Source organism: Salmo salar, chromosome 09, assembly GCF_965601325.2.
Source record: "Salmo salar chromosome 09, fSalSal1, whole genome shotgun sequence".
NCBI classification, from domain to species: Eukaryota; Metazoa; Chordata; class Actinopteri; order Salmoniformes; family Salmonidae; genus Salmo; species Salmo salar.
In genome coordinates this window covers 160,637,621-160,654,272 of record NC_138299.1, presented here as the reverse complement: position 1 = coordinate 160,654,272, position 16,652 = coordinate 160,637,621, and the positions used below count along the sequence as shown (strand labels likewise).

General features: G+C 44.4%; 1 non-coding gene across 1 annotated transcript; it reads left to right on the top strand.

Moving 5' to 3' along the window:
* Positions 1-9,148: 9,148 nt before the first annotated feature.
* On the top strand, positions 9,149-11,333 carry LOC106591821 (uncharacterized). The gene is made up of 2 exons (XR_014378927.1): positions 9,149-9,471; positions 10,928-11,333. It is a non-coding gene; the product is annotated as an uncharacterized LOC106591821 (transcript).
* The last annotated feature ends 5,319 nt before the right edge of the window (positions 11,334-16,652 follow it).

The window sequence follows — 16,652 nt, the reverse complement described above, 5'->3', positions numbered from 1 at the left end:
GCCTCCTGCCCTTCCCTGTCTACTTCCCTTCCCCGCCTCCTTCCCTTCCCCCCAACCCCTGCCTCCTTCCGTGTCTCCTTCCCTTCCCTGCCTCCTTCCCTGCCCCCCCAACCCCTACCTCCTTCCCTGCCTCCTTCCCTTCCCTGCCTCCTTCCCTGCCCCCCCAACCCCTGCCTCCTTCCCTGCCCCCACAACCCCTGCCTCCTTCCCTGCCCCCACAACCCCTGCCTCCTCCCCCCCCCAACCCCTGCCTCCTTCCCTTCCCTGCCTCCTTCCCTTCCCCCCCAACCCCTGCCTCCTTCCCTGCCCCCCCCCAACCCCTGCCCCCTTCCCTGCCCCCCCACCCCCCTTCCCTGCCCCCCCAACCCCCCTTCCCTGCCCCCCCAACCCCCCTTCCCTGCCCCCCCAACCCCTGCCTCCTTCCCTGCCTCCTTCCCTGCCCCCCCAACCCCCCTTCCCTGCCCCCCATGCTTCCAGCCTCCAGACAGACATAAGATGCAGCAGTACCCTTTCAGCTTCCTGCCCCTCTGTGTTGCCCCCTGCCAATCAGACTACCTGCTGATCTGTTGCACTGCAAACCGAGGATGTGCTGGAAACTGAAGTTGAACTAACTTACTGTCAGAAAGTAGTGGACACTCAGTCTGGAAGGGCTTGTTGACAAGCTGTTGGTGAGCTGCCTCATGTTCACACCAGCAGTCATGTGTCAGTGCTGTTTGAAAGCTGTTTTAATAAGAGCAGCGTTTACGGCAGCACTTGGTTTGCAGTGGCGTTTCCTCTTCCCCTCCTCCTACCCTCAGCCTACAGAACCCTCCTACCCTCAGCCTACAGAACCCTCCTACCCTCAGCCTACAGAACCCTACTACCCTCAGCCTACAGAACCCTCCTACCCTCAGCCTACAGAACCCTCCTACCCTCAGCCTATAGAACCCTCCTACCCTCAGCCTACAGAACCCTACTACCCTCAGCCTACAGAACCCTCCTACCCTCAGCCTACAGAACCCTCCTACCCTCAGCCTACAGAACCCTCCTACCCTCAGCCTATAGAACCCTCCTACCCTCAGCCTACAGAACCCTACTACCCTCAGCCTACAGAACCCTCCTACCCTCAGCCTACAGAACCCTCCTACCCTCAGCCTACAGAACCCTCCTACCCTCAGCCTATAGAACCCTCCCACCCTCAGCCTACAGAACCCTCCTACCCTCAGCCTACAGAACCCTCCTACCCTCAGCCTATAGAACCCTCCTACCCTCAGCCTATAGAACCCTACTACCCTCAGTCTACAGAACCTTCCTACCCTGCTACCCTCAGCCTATAGAACCCTCCTACCCTCAGCCTACAGAACCCTCCTACCCTCAGCCTATAGAACCCTTCTACCCTCAGCCTATAGAACCCTCCTACCCTCAGCCTACAGAACCCTCCTACCCTCAGCCTATAGAACCCTCCTACCCTCAGCCTATAGAACCCTCCTACCCTCAGCCTACAGAACTCTCCTACCCTGCTACCCTCAGCCTATAGAACCCTCCTACCCTCAGCCTATAGAACCCTCCTACCCTCAGCCTATAGAACCCTCCTACCCTCAGCCTATAGAACCCTCCTACCCTCAGTCTACAGAACCCTCCTACCCTGCTACCCTCAGCCTATAGAACCCTCCTACCCTCAGCCTACAGAACCCTCCTACCCTCAGCCTATAGAACCCTCCTACCCTCAGCCTACAGAACCCTCCTACCCTCAGCCTACAGAACCCTCCTACCCTCAGCCTATAGAACCCTCCTACCATCAGCCTATAGAACCCTCCTACCCTCAGCCTACAGAACCCTCCTACCCTCAGCCTATAGAACCCTCCTACCCTCAGCCTATAGAACCCTCCTACCCTCAGCCTACAGAACCCTCCTACCCTGCTACCCTCAGCCTATAGAACCCTCCTACCCTCAGCCTATAGAACCCTCCTACCCTCAGCCTATAGAACCCTCCTACCCTCAGCCTATAGAACCCTCCTACCCTCAGTCTACAGAACCCTCCTACCCTGCTACCCTCAGCCTATAGAACCCTCCTACCCTCAGCCTACAGAACCCTCCTACCCTCAGCCTATAGAACCCTCCTACCCTCAGCCTACAGAACCCTCCTACCCTCAGCCTACAGAACCCTCCTACCCTCAGCCTACAGAACCCTCCTACCATCAGCCTATAGAACCCTCCTACCCTCAGCCTATAGAACCCTCCTACCCTCAACCTACAGAACCCTCCTACCCTCCTACCCTCAGTCTACAGGAACCTCCTACCCTCAGTCTTCACAGCCTACACAGCCTACCCTCAGCCTTCACAGCCTACCCTCAGGCTACACAGCCTACCCTCAGCCTTCACAGCATACCCTCAGCCTTCACAGCCTACCCTCAGCCTTCACAGCCTACCCTCAGCCTTCACAGCATACCCTCAGCCTTCACAGCCTACCCTCAGCCTTCACAGCCTACCCTCAGCCTACACAGCCTGCCCTCAGCCTACCCTCAGCCTTCACAGTCTACCCTCAGCCTACACAGCCTGCCCTCAGCCTTCACAGCCTGCCCTCAGCCTTCACAGTCTACCCTCAGCCTACACAGCCTACCCTCAGCCTACACAGCCTGCCCTCAGCCTTCACAGTCTACCCTCAGCCTACACAGCATAACCTCAGCCTACACAGCCTACCCTCAGCCTTCACAGCCTGCCCTCAGCCTTCACAGTCTACCCTCAGCCTACACAGCATAACCTCAGCCTACACAGCATAACCTCAGCCTACACAGCCTACCCTCAGCCTACACAGCATAACCTCAGCCTACACAGCATAACCTCAGCCTTCACAGCCTACCCTCAGCCTTCACAGCCTACCCTCAGCCTACACAGCATAACCTCAGCCTACCCTCAGCATACACAGCCTACCCTCAGCCTACACAGCCTACCCTCAGCCTACACAGCATAACCTCAGCCTTCACAGCCTACCCTCAGCCTACACAGCCTACCCAGCCTACCCTCAGCCTACACAGTCTACCCTCAGCCTTCACAGCCTACCCTCAGCCTTCACAGCCTACCCTCAGCCTACACAGCATAACCTCAGCCTACCCTCAGCCTACACAGCCTACCCTCAGCCTACACAGCATAACCTCAGCCTACACAGCACTAACCTCAGCCTACACAGCCTACCCTCAGCCTACACAGCCTACCCTCAGCCTTACACAGCCTACACCTCAGCCTACCCTACAGCCTAACCTACAGCCTACCCTCAGCCTACCCTCAGCCTACACCTCAGCCTACACAGCTCTACCCTCAGCCTACACAGCCTACACAGCATAACCTCAGCCTACACAGTCTACCCTCAGCCTTCACAGTCTACCCTCAGCCTTCACAGCCTACCCTCAGCCTACACAGCCTACACAGCATAACCTCAGCCTACCCTCAGCCTACACAGCCTACCCTCAGCCTTCACAGCCTACACAGCCTACCCTCAGCCTACACAGCCTACACAGCCTACCCTCAGCCTACACAGCCTACCCTCAGCCTTCACAGCCTACCCTCAGCCTACACAGCATAACCTCAGCCTACACAGCCTACCCTCAGCCTCCCTCCCTCCATCTCCTCCCTGTTCTTTCTCTTTTCTATGATTTCCCTCATCATTATGTGATAATAATTTATCTTTTAATTTTGTCTCCCGGTGGTGTTGGCTGATCTGGCCTTCAGGGAACATACAGCGAGGGGGAAAAGTATTTTATCCCCTGCTGATTTTGTACGTTTGCCCACTGACGAAGAAATGATCAGTCTATAATTTTAATGGTAGGTTTATTTGAACAGTGAGAGACAGAATAACAACAAAAAAATCCTGAATACTGTATTAATAAACTACCCCAGGACCCTACTGTATTAATAAACTACCCCAGGACCCTACTGTATTAATAAACTACCCCAGGACCCTGCTGTATTAATAAACTACCCCAGGACCCTACTGTATTAATAAACTACCCCAGGACCCTACTGTATTAATAAACTACCCCAGGACCCTACTGTATTAATAAACTACCCCAGGACCCTACTGTATTAATAAACTACCCCAGGACCCTACTGTATTAATAAACTACCCCAGGACCCTACTGTATTAATAAACTACCCCAGGACCCTGCTGTATTAATAAACTACCCCAGGACCCTACTGTATTAATAAACTACCCCAGGACCCTACTGTATTAATAAACTACCCCAGGACCCTACTGTATTAATAAACTACCCCAGGACCCTACTGTATTAATAAACTACCCCAGGACCCTGCTGTATTAATAAACTACCCCAGGACCCTACTATATTAATAAACTACCCCAGGACCCTACTGTATTAATAAACTACCCCAGGACCCTACTATATTAATAAACTACCCCAGGACCCTACTGTATTAATAAACTACCCCAGGACCCTACTGTATTAATAAACTACCCCAGGACCCTACTGTATTAATAAACTACCCCAGGACCCTACTGTATTAATAAACTACCCCAGGACCCTACTGTATTAATAAACTACCCCAGGACCTTACTGTATTAATAAACTACCCCAGGACCCTACTGTATTAATAAACTACCCCAGGACCTTACTGTATTAATAAACTACCCCAGGACCCTACTGTATTAATAAACTACCCCAGGACCCTACTGTATTAATAAACTACCCCAGGACCCTACTGTATTAATAAACTACCCCAGGACCCTACTGTATTAATAAACTACCCCAGCCCTGCTGTATTAATAAACTAGCCCAGCCCTGCTGTATTAATAAACTACCCCAGGACCCTACTGTATTAATAAACTACCCCAGGACCTTACTGTATTAATAAACTACCCCAGGACCCTACTGTATTAATAAACTACCCCAGGACCTTACTGTATTAATAAACTACCCCAGGACCCTACTGTATTAATAAACTACCCCAGGACCTTACTGTATTAATAAACTACCCCAGGACCCTACTGTATTAATAAACTACCCCAGGCCCCTACTGTATTAATAAACTACCCCAGGACCCTACTGTATTAATAAACTACCCCAGGCCCCTACTGTATTAATAAACTACCCCAGGACCCTACTGTATTAATAAACTACCCCAGGACCCTACTGTATTAATAAACTACCCCAGGACCCTACTGTATTAATAAACTACCCCAGGACCCTGCTGTATTAATAAACTACCCCAGCCCTGCTGTATTAATAAACTACCCCAGCCCTACTGTATTAATAAACTACCCCAGGACCCTACTGTATTAATAAACTACCCCAGGACCCTACTGTATTAATAAACTACCCCAGGACCCTACTGTATTAATAAACTACCCCAGGACCCTACTGTATTAATAAACTACCCCAGGACCTTACTGTATTAATAAACTACCCCAGGACCCTACTGTATTAATAAACTACCCCAGGACCTTACTGTATTAATAAACTACCCCAGGACCCTACTGTATTAATAAACTACCCCAGGACCCTACTGTATTAATAAACTACCCCAGGACCCTACTGTATTAATAAACTACCCCAGGACCCTGCTGTATTAATAAACTACCCCAGCCCTGCTGTATTAATAAACTACCCCAGCCCTACTGTATTAATAAACTACCCCAGGACCCTACTGTATTAATAAACTACCCCAGGACCCTACTGTATTAATAAACTACCCCAGGACCCTACTGTATTAATAAACTACCCCAGGACCCTACTGTATTAATAAACTACCCCAGGACCCTGCTGTATTAATAAACTACCCCAGGACCCTGCTGTATTAATAAACTACCCCAGCCCTGCTGTATTAATAAACTACCCCAGCCCTGCTGTATTAATAAACTACCCCAGGACCCTACTGTATTAATAAACTACCCCAGGACCCTACTGTATTAATAAACTACCCCAGGACCCTACTGTATTAATAAACTACCCCAGGACCCTACTGTATTAATAAACTACCCCAGGACCCTGCTGTATTAATAAACTACCCCAGCCCTGCTGTATTAATAAACTACCCCAGCCCTGCTGTATTAATAAACTACCCCAGGACCCTACTGTATTAATAAACTACCCCAGGACCCTACTGTATTAATAAACTACCCCAGGACCCTACTGTATTAATAAACTACCCCAGGACCCTACTGTATTAATAAACTACCCCAGGACCCTACTGTATTAATAAACTACCCCAGGACCCTGCTGTATTAATAAACTACCCCAGCCCTGCTGTATTAATAAACTACCCCAGCCCTACTGTATTAATAAACTACCCCAGGACCCTACTGTATTAATAAACTACCCCAGGACCCTACTGTATTAATAAACTACCCCAGGACCCTACTGTATTAATAAACTACCCCAGGACCCTACTGTATTAATAAACTACCCCAGGACCCTGCTGTATTAATAAACTACCCCAGGACCCTGCTGTATTAATAAACTACCCCAGCCCTGCTGTATTAATAAACTACCCCAGCCCTGCTGTATTAATAAACTACCCCAGGACCCTACTGTATTAATAAACTACCCCAGGACCCTACTGTATTAATAAACTACCCCAGGACCCTGCTGTATTAATAAACTACCCCAGGACCCTACTGTATTAATAAACTACCCCAGGACTCTACTGTATTAAAAAACTACCCCAGGACCCTACTATATTAATAAACTACCCCAGGACCCTACTGTATTAATAAACTACACCAGGACCCTACTGTATTAATAAACTACCCCAGGACCCTGCTGTATTAATAAACTACCCCAGGACCCTACTGTATTAATAAACTACCCCAGGACCCTACTGTATTAATAAACTACCCCAGGACCCTACTGTATTAATAAACTACCCCAGGACCCTACTGTATTAATAAACTACCCCAGGACCCTACTGTATTAATAAACTACCCCAGGACCCTACTGTATTAATAAACTACCCCAGGACCCTACTGTATTAATAAACTACCCCAGGACCCTACTGTATTAATAAACTACCCCAGGACCCTACTGTATTAATAAACTACCCCAGGACCCTACTGTATTAATAAACTACCCCAGCCCTGCTGTATTAATAAACTACCCCAGCCCTGCTGTATTAATAAACTACCCCAGGACCCTACTGTATTAATAAACTACCCCAGGACCCTACTGTATTAATAAACTACCCCAGGACCCTACTGTATTAATAAACTACCCCAGGACCCTACTGTATTAATAAACTACCCCAGGACCCTACTGTATTAATAAACTACCCCAGGACCCTACTGTATTAATAAACTACCCCAGGACCCTGCTGTATTAATAAACTACCCCAGCCCTGCTGTATTAATAAACTACCCCAGCCCTGCTGTATTAATAAACTACCCCAGGACCCTACTGTATTAATAAACTACCCCAGGACCCTACTGTATTAATAAACTACCCCAGGACCCTACTGTATTAATAAACTACCCCAGGACTCTACTGTATTAATAAACTACCCCAGGACCCTGCTGTATTAATAAACTACCCCAGGACCCTGCTGTATTAATAAACTACCCCAGGACCCTGCTGTATTAATAAACTACCCCAGCCCTGCTGTATTAATAAACTACCCCAGGACCCTACTGTATTAATAAACTACCCCAGGACCCTACTGTATTAATAAACTACCCCAGGACTCTACTGTATTAAAAAACTACCCCAGGACCCTACTATATTAATAAACTACCCCAGGACCCTACTGTATTAATAAACTACCCCAGGACCCTACTGTATTAATAAACTACCCCAGGACCCTACTGTATTAATAAACTACCCCAGGACTCTACTGTATTAATAAACTACCCCAGGACCCTACTGTATTAATAAACTACCCCAGCCCTGCTGTATTAATAAACTAGCCCAGCCCTGCTGTATTAATAAACTACCCCAGGACCCTACTGTATTAATAAACTACACCAGGACCCTACTGTATTAATAAACTACCCCAGGACCCTACTGTATTAATAAACTACCCCAGGACCCTACTGTATTAATAAACTACCCCAGGACTCTACTGTATTAATAAACTACCCCAGGACCCTACTGTATTAATAAACTACCCCAGGACCCTACTGTATTAATAAACTACCCCAGGACCCTACTGTATTAATAAACTACCCCAGGACCCTACTGTATTAATAAACTACACCAGGACACTACTGTATTAATAAACTACCCCAGGACCCTGCTGTATTAATAAACTACCCCAGGACCCTACTGTATTAATAAACTACCCCAGGACTCTACTGTATTAATAAACTACCCCATGACCCTACTGTATTAATAAACTACCCCAGGACCCTACTGTATTAATAAACTACCCCAGCACTCTGCTGTATTAATAAACTACCCCAGGACCCTACTGTATTAATAAACTACCCCAGGACCCTACTGTATTAATAAACTACCCCATGACCCTACTGTATTAATAAACTACCCCAGGACCCTACTGTATTAATAAACTACCCCAGGACCCTACTGTATTAATAAACTACCCCAGGACTCTACTGTATTAATAAACTACCCCAGGACCCTACTGTATTAATAAACTACCCCAGCCCTGCTGTATTAATAAACTAGCCCAGCCCTGCTGTATTAATAAACTACCCCAGGACCCTACTGTATTAATAAACTACCCCAGGACCCTACTGTATTAATAAACTACCCCAGGACCCTACTGTATTAATAAACTACCCCAGGACCCTACTGTATTAATAAACTACCCCAGGACCCTACTGTATTAATAAACTACCCCAGGACTCTACTGTATTAATAAACTACCCCAGCCCTACTGTATTAATAAACTACCCCAGGACTCTACTGTATTAATAAACTACCCCAGGACCCTACTGTATTAATAAACTACCCCAGGACCCTACTGTATTAATAAACTACCCCAGGACTCTACTGTATTAATAAACTACCCCAGGACCCTACTGTATTAATAAACTACCCCAGGACCCTACTGTATTAATAAACTACCCCAGGACTCTACTGTATTAATAAACTACCCCAGCCCTGCTGTATTAATAAACTACCCCAGCCCTGCTGTATTAATAAACTACCCCAGGACCCTACTGTATTAATAAACTACCCCAGGACCCTGCTGTATTAATAAACTACCCCAGGACTCTGATCTATTAATAAACTACCCCATGGCCCAGGCCAGTATATTCTGGTTAACGTTGGACCCTGTGAATACTTTAAAAGTAGTAATGGAGTCTGTTTTCATTATCCGACGTGCTTTTTTCTCTCTCTCTCTCTCCTCCAGAGTTACACCCCCAGCAGCTATAATCAAGGCAACTACCAACAGGGTTACAACTACGGCAGCTACAGTCAGTACCCAGGCTACAGGCAAACTCAGAGTTACAGCGAGTCTACGCCAGCTGCCGCAGGACAGACCTACAGCCAACAGCAGAACTACAACCAGCAGTACCAGCAGGTAGTTACCATAGCAACCAGCAGGTAGTTACCATAGCAACCAGCGGGTCGTTACCATAGCAACCAGCTGTACCAGCGGGTAGTTACCATAGCAACCAGCGGGTAGTTACCATAGCACCCAGCGGTACCGGCGGGAAGTTACCATAGCAACCAGCGGTACCCTCGGGTAGTTACCATAGCAACCAGCGGTACCCTCGGGTAGTTACCATAGTAACCGGCGGTACCAGCGTGTAGTTACCATAGTAGCAGCAACGGTAGTATGCCGGGGTTCAGGTGAACTCGGGTAACCCTGCTACAGCTAACCTCCTGTATCAGCCTGAAGTTACTGGATAGGGGTATTTAATCACTGAGAGATAGGGGTATTTAATCACTGAGAGATAGAGGTATTTCATCAATGAGAGATAGAGGTATTTAATCACTGAGAGATAGAGGTATTTAATCACTGAGAGATAGAGGTATTTAATCACTGAGAGATAGAGGTATTTCATCACTGAGAGATAGAGGTATTTCATCACTGAGAGATAGAGGTATTTCATCACTGAGAGATAGAGGTATTTCATCACTGAGAGATAGAGGTATTTCATCACTGAGAGATAGAGGTATTTAATCACTGAGCGATAGAGGTATTTAATCACTGAGAGATAGAGGTATTTAATCACTGAGAGAGAGAGGTATTTCATCAATGAGAGATAGAGGTATTTCATCACTGAGAGATAGAGGTATTTCATCAATGAGAGATAGAGGTATTTCATCAATGAGAGATAGAGGTATTTCATCACTGAGAGATAGAGGTATTTCATCACTGAGAGATAGAGGTATTTCATCAATGAGAGAGAGAGGTATTTCATCAATGAGAGAGAGAGGTATTTCATCAATGAGAGATAGAGGTATTTAGAGATAGGGGTATTTCATCACTGAGAGATAGAGGTATTTAGAGATAGAGGTATTTCATCAATGAGAGATAGAGGTATTTAGAGATAGAGGTATTTCATCAATGAGAGATAGAGGTATTTCATCAATGAGAGAGAGAGGTATTTCATCAATGAGAGATAGAGGTATTTAGAGATAGGGGTATTTCATCACTGAGAGATAGAGGTATTTAGAGATAGAGGTATTTCATCAATGAGAGATAGAGGTATTTCATCAATGAGAGAGAGAGGTATTTCATCAATGAGAGATAGAGGTATTTAGAGATAGGGGTATTTCATCACTGAGAGATAGAGGTATTTCATCACTGAGAGATAGAGGGTATTTAATCACTGAGAGATAGAGGGTATTTAATCACTGAGAGATAGGGGTATTTAATCACTGAGAGATAGAGGTATTTAATCACAGAGATAGAGGTATTTAATCACTGAGAGATAGAGGTATTTAGAGATAGGGGTATTTCATCACTGAGAGATAGAGGTATTTCATCACTGTATTGCCTCTCTCTCTCTCTCTCTCTCTCTCCGCAGTATGCCCAGCAGTGGCAGCAGTACTACCAGAACCAGTCTCAGTGGAACCAGTACTACGGCCAGTATGGGAACTATGCCGCCCAGGGGCAGGGTCAACAAGGTCAAGGTTCACAGGGGCAGGGAGGTCAGGGGGCGTCAGGTTCCTCCCAGTAACCTCTGACCTCTACATCAGGGGGGGGTCAACGAAAGGCGGTTTATGGCCCACAATAAAATGAATTGTTCCCACCCCAAAAAAATGTGTTATTTTTTTTGTTGTTGGTCCAAACAGACTAATATCACCAGGAATTGTACTAAAAATGAGTTTAATTTAGGAAATGTGTTCACCGAGTATTCCCACAGATAAGAAAAGAGATGTGATCATGGTTTGACGTGATTTTTATTGTCCAATACAATCTCATTTTCGGGTCTTAGTTGTGGTTAATATGCGGTGTACTAGTTGTTACCAATATGTTCTGATCACCCGAACATTTACACCGACAAAACAAACCCCCCCCCCCCCCGTTACCGCGGCTGAATCTAGTTACCTACCCCCTGCTCTACAGGTCTACTGATCTGCTATCTACTGTCTATCTACATGCCCACACACACACACACACACACACACAAGCTTACAGACGTCACACACACTTCAATGTTCACTCAGCTTACTGCTAGCCAGTATTAACCCTGTGTGAGAGTAGATCAGACATGAAGAGTAGATCAGACATGTAGAGTAGATCAGACATGAAGAGTAGATCAGACATGAAGAGTAGATCAGACATGAAGAGTAGATCAGACATGAAGAGTAGACATGAAGAGTAGATCAGACATGAAGAGTAGATCAGACATGAAGAGTAGATCAGACATGAAGAGTAGATCAGACATGTAGAGTAGATCAGACATGAAGAGTAGATCAGACATGAAGAGTAGATCAGACATGAAGAGTAGATCAGACATGAAGAGTAGATCAGACATGTAGAGTAGATCAGACATGTAGAGTAGATCAGACATGAAGAGTAGATCAGACATGAAGAGTAGATCAGACATGTAGATCAGACATGAAGAGTAGATCAGACATGTAGATCAGACATGAAGAGTAGATCAGACATGAAGAGTAGATCAGACATGTAGAGTAGATCAGACATGTAGAGTAGATCAGACATGAAGAGTAGATCAGACATGTAGATCAGACATGAAGAGTAGATCAGACATGAAGAGTAGATCAGACATGAAGAGTAGATCAGACATGAAGAGTAGATCAGACATGTAGAGTAGATCAGACATGAAGAGTAGATCAGACATGTAGAGTAGATCAGACATGAAGAGTAGATCAGACATGTAGATCAGACATGAAGAGTAGATCAGACATGTAGAGTAGATCAGACATGTAGAGTAGATCAGACATGAAGAGTAGATCAGACATGTAGATCAGACATGAAGAGTAGATCAGACATGTAGAGTAGATCAGACATGTAGAGTAGATCAGACATGAAGAGTAGATCAGACATGAAGAGTAGATCAGACATGTAGAGTAGATCAGACATGTAGAGTAGATCAGACATGAAGAGTAGATCAGACATGAAGAGTAGATCAGACATGTAGAGTAGATCAGACATGAAGAGTAGATCAGACATGTAGAGTAGATCAGACATGAAGAGTAGATCAGACATGTAGATCAGACATGTAGAGTAGATCAGACATGAAGAGTAGATCAGACATGAAGAGTAGATCAGACATGAAGAGTAGATCAGACATGTAGAGTAGATCAGACATGAAGAGTAGATCAGACATGTAGAGTAGATCAGACATGAAGAGTAGATCAGACATGTAGATCAGACATGAAGAGTAGATCAGACATGAAGAGTAGATCAGACATGAAGAGTAGATCAGACATGAAGAGTAGATCAGACATGTAGAGTAGATCAGACATGAAGAGTAGATCAGACATGTAGAGTAGATCAGACATGTAGAGTAGATCAGACATGTAGATCAGACATGAAGAGTAGATCAGACATGTAGAGTAGATCAGACATGAAGATTAGATCAGACATGAAGAGTAGATCAGACATGTAGATCAGACATGAAGAGTAGATCAGACATGAAGATCAGACATGTAGAGTAGATCAGACATGTAGAGTAGATCAGACATGTAGAGTAGATCAGACATGAAGAGTAGATCAGACATGAAGAGTAGATCAGACATGAAGAGTAGATCAGACATGAAGAGTAGATCAGACATGTAGAGTAGATCAGACATGTAGAGTAGATCAGACATGAAGAGTAGATCAGACATGTAGAGTAGATCAGACATGTAGAGTAGATCAGACATGTAGATCAGACATGTAGAGTAGATCAGACATGTAGAGTAGATCAGACATGAAGAGTAGATCAGACATGTAGAGTAGATCAGACATGAAGAGTAGATCAGACATGTAGAGTAGATCAGACATGTAGAGTAGATCAGACATGAAGAGTAGATCAGACATGTAGAGTAGATCAGACATGTAGAGTAGATCAGACATGAAGAGTAGATCAGACATGTAGAGTAGATCAGACATGTAGAGTAGATCAGACATGAAGAGTAGATCAGACATGAAGAGTAGATCAGACATGTAGAGTAGATCAGACATGTAGAGTAGATCAGACATGTAGAGTAGATCAGACATGAAGAGTAGATCAGACATGTAGAGTAGATCAGACATGTAGAGTAGATCAGACATGAAGAGTAGATCAGACATGTAGAGTAGATCAGACATGTAGAGTAGATCAGACATGAAGAGTAGATCAGACATGTAGAGTAGATCAGACATGTAGAGTAGATCAGACATGAAGAGTAGATCAGACATGAAGAGTAGATCAGACATGAAGAGTAGATCAGACATGTAGAGTAGATCAGACATGTAGAGTAGATCAGACATGTAGAGTAGATCAGACATGAAGAGTAGATCAGACATGTAGAGTAGATCAGACATGAAGAGTAGATCAGACATGAAGAGTAGATCAGACATGTAGAGTAGATCAGACATGTAGAGTAGATCAGACATGAAGAGTAGATCAGACATGTAGAGTAGATCAGACATGAAGAGTAGATCAGACATGAAGAGTAGATCAGACATGTAGAGTAGATCAGACATGTAGAGTAGATCAGACATGAAGAGTAGATCAGACATGTAGAGTAGATCAGACATGAAGAGTAGATCAGACATGAAGAGTAGATCAGACATGTAGATCAGACATGTAGATCAGACATGTAGAGTAGATCAGACATGTAGAGTAGATCAGACATGAAGAGTAGATCAGACATGAAGAGTAGATCAGACATGAAGATCAGACATGAAGAGTAGATCAGACATGTAGATCAGACATGAAGAGTAGATCAGACATGTAGAGTAGATCAGACATGAAGAGTAGATCAGACATGAAGATCAGACATGAAGAGTAGATCAGACATGTAGAGTAGATCAGACATGTAGAGTAGATCAGACATGTAGATCAGACATGAAGAGTAGATCAGACATGAAGAGTAGATCAGACATGAAGAGTAGATCAGACATGTAGAGTAGATCAGACATGAAGAGTAGATCAGACATGTAGAGTAGATCAGACATGTAGATCAGACATGAAGAGTAGATCAGACATGAAGAGTAGATCAGACATGAAGAGTAGATCAGACATGTAGAGTAGATCAGACATGTAGAGTAGATCAGACATGAAGAGTAGATCAGACATGTAGATCAGACATGAAGAGTAGATCAGACATGTAGAGTAGATCAGACATGAAGAGTAGATCAGACATGTAGATCAGACATGAAGAGTAGATCAGACATGAAGAGTAGATCAGACATGAAGAGTAGATCAGACATGTAGATCAGACATGAAGAGTAGATCAGACATGAAGATCAGACATGTAGAGTAGATCAGACATGTAGATCAGACATGAAGAGTAGATCAGACATGAAGAGTAGATCAGACATGAAGAGTAGATCAGACATGTAGAGTAGATCAGACATGTAGAGTAGATCAGACATGAAGAGTAGATCAGACATGAAGAGTAGATCAGACATGTAGAGTAGATCAGACATGTAGAGTAGATCAGACATGTAGAGTAGATCAGACATGTAGAGTAGATCAGACATGAAGAGTAGATCAGACATGTAGAGTAGATCAGACATGAAGAGTAGATCAGACATGAAGAGTAGATCAGACATGTAGAGTAGATCAGACATGAAGAGTAGATCAGACATGTAGAGTAGATCAGACATGAAGAGTAGATCAGACATGTAGAGTAGATCAGACATGAAGAGTAGATCAGACATGTAGAGTAGATCAGACATGAAGAGTAGATCAGACATGAAGAGTAGATCAGACATGTAGATCAGACATGAAGAGTAGATCAGACATGAAGAGTAGATCAGACATGAAGAGTAGATCAGACATGAAGAGTAGATCAGACATGTAGAGTAGATCAGACATGTAGAGTAGATCAGACATGAAGAGTAGATCAGACATGTAGATCAGACATGAAGAGTAGATCAGACATGAAGAGTAGATCAGACATGAAGAGTAGATCAGACATGAAGAGTAGATCAGACATGTAGAGTAGATCAGACATGAAGAGTAGATCAGACATGTAGAGTAGATCAGACATGAAGAGTAGATCAGACATGTAGAGTAGATCAGACATGAAGAGTAGATCAGACATGTAGAGTAGATCAGACATGTAGAGTAGATCAGACATGAAGAGTAGATCAGACATGAAGAGTAGATCAGACATGTAGAGTAGATCAGACATGAAGAGTAGATCAGACATGTAGATCAGACATGAAGAGTAGATCAGACATGTAGATCAGACATGAAGAGTAGATCAGACATGAAGAGTAGATCAGACATGTAGATCAGACATGAAGAGTAGATCAGACATGAAGAGTAGATCAGACATGAAGAGTAGATCAGACATGTAGATCAGACATGAAGAGTAGATCAGACATGAAGAGTAGATCAGACATGAAGAGTAGATCAGACATGAAGAGTAGATCAGACATGTAGATCAGACATGAAGAGTAGATCAGACATGTAGAGTAGATCAGACATGAAGAGTAGATCAGACATGAAGAGTAGATCAGACATGTAGATCAGACATGAAGAGTAGATCAGACATGAAGAGTAGATCAGACATGTAGATCAGACATGAAGAGTAGATCAGACATGTAGAGTAGATCAGACATGTAGAGTAGATCAGACATGAAGAGTAGATCAGACATGTAGAGTAGATCAGACATGAAGAGTAGATCAGACATGTAGAGTAGATCAGACATGAAGAGTAGATCAGACATGAAGAGTAGATCAGACATGTAGAGTAGATCAGACATGAAGAGTAGATCAGACATGAAGAGTAGATCAGACATGTAGATCAGACATGAAGAGTAGATCAGACATGTAGAGTAGATCAGACATGTAGAGTAGATCAGACATGTAGAGTAGATCAGACATGTAGATCAGACATGTAGAGTAGATCAGACATGAAGAGTAGATCAGACATGTAGAGTAGATCAGACATGAAGAGTAGATCAGACATGAAGAGTAGATCAGACATGTAGAGTAGATCAGACATGAAGAGTAGATCAGACATGTAGAGTAGATCAGACATGAAGAGTAGATCAGACATGAAGAGTAGATCAGACATGAAGAGTAGATCAGACATGTAGAGTAGATCAGACATGAAGAGTAGATCAGACATGTAGAGTAG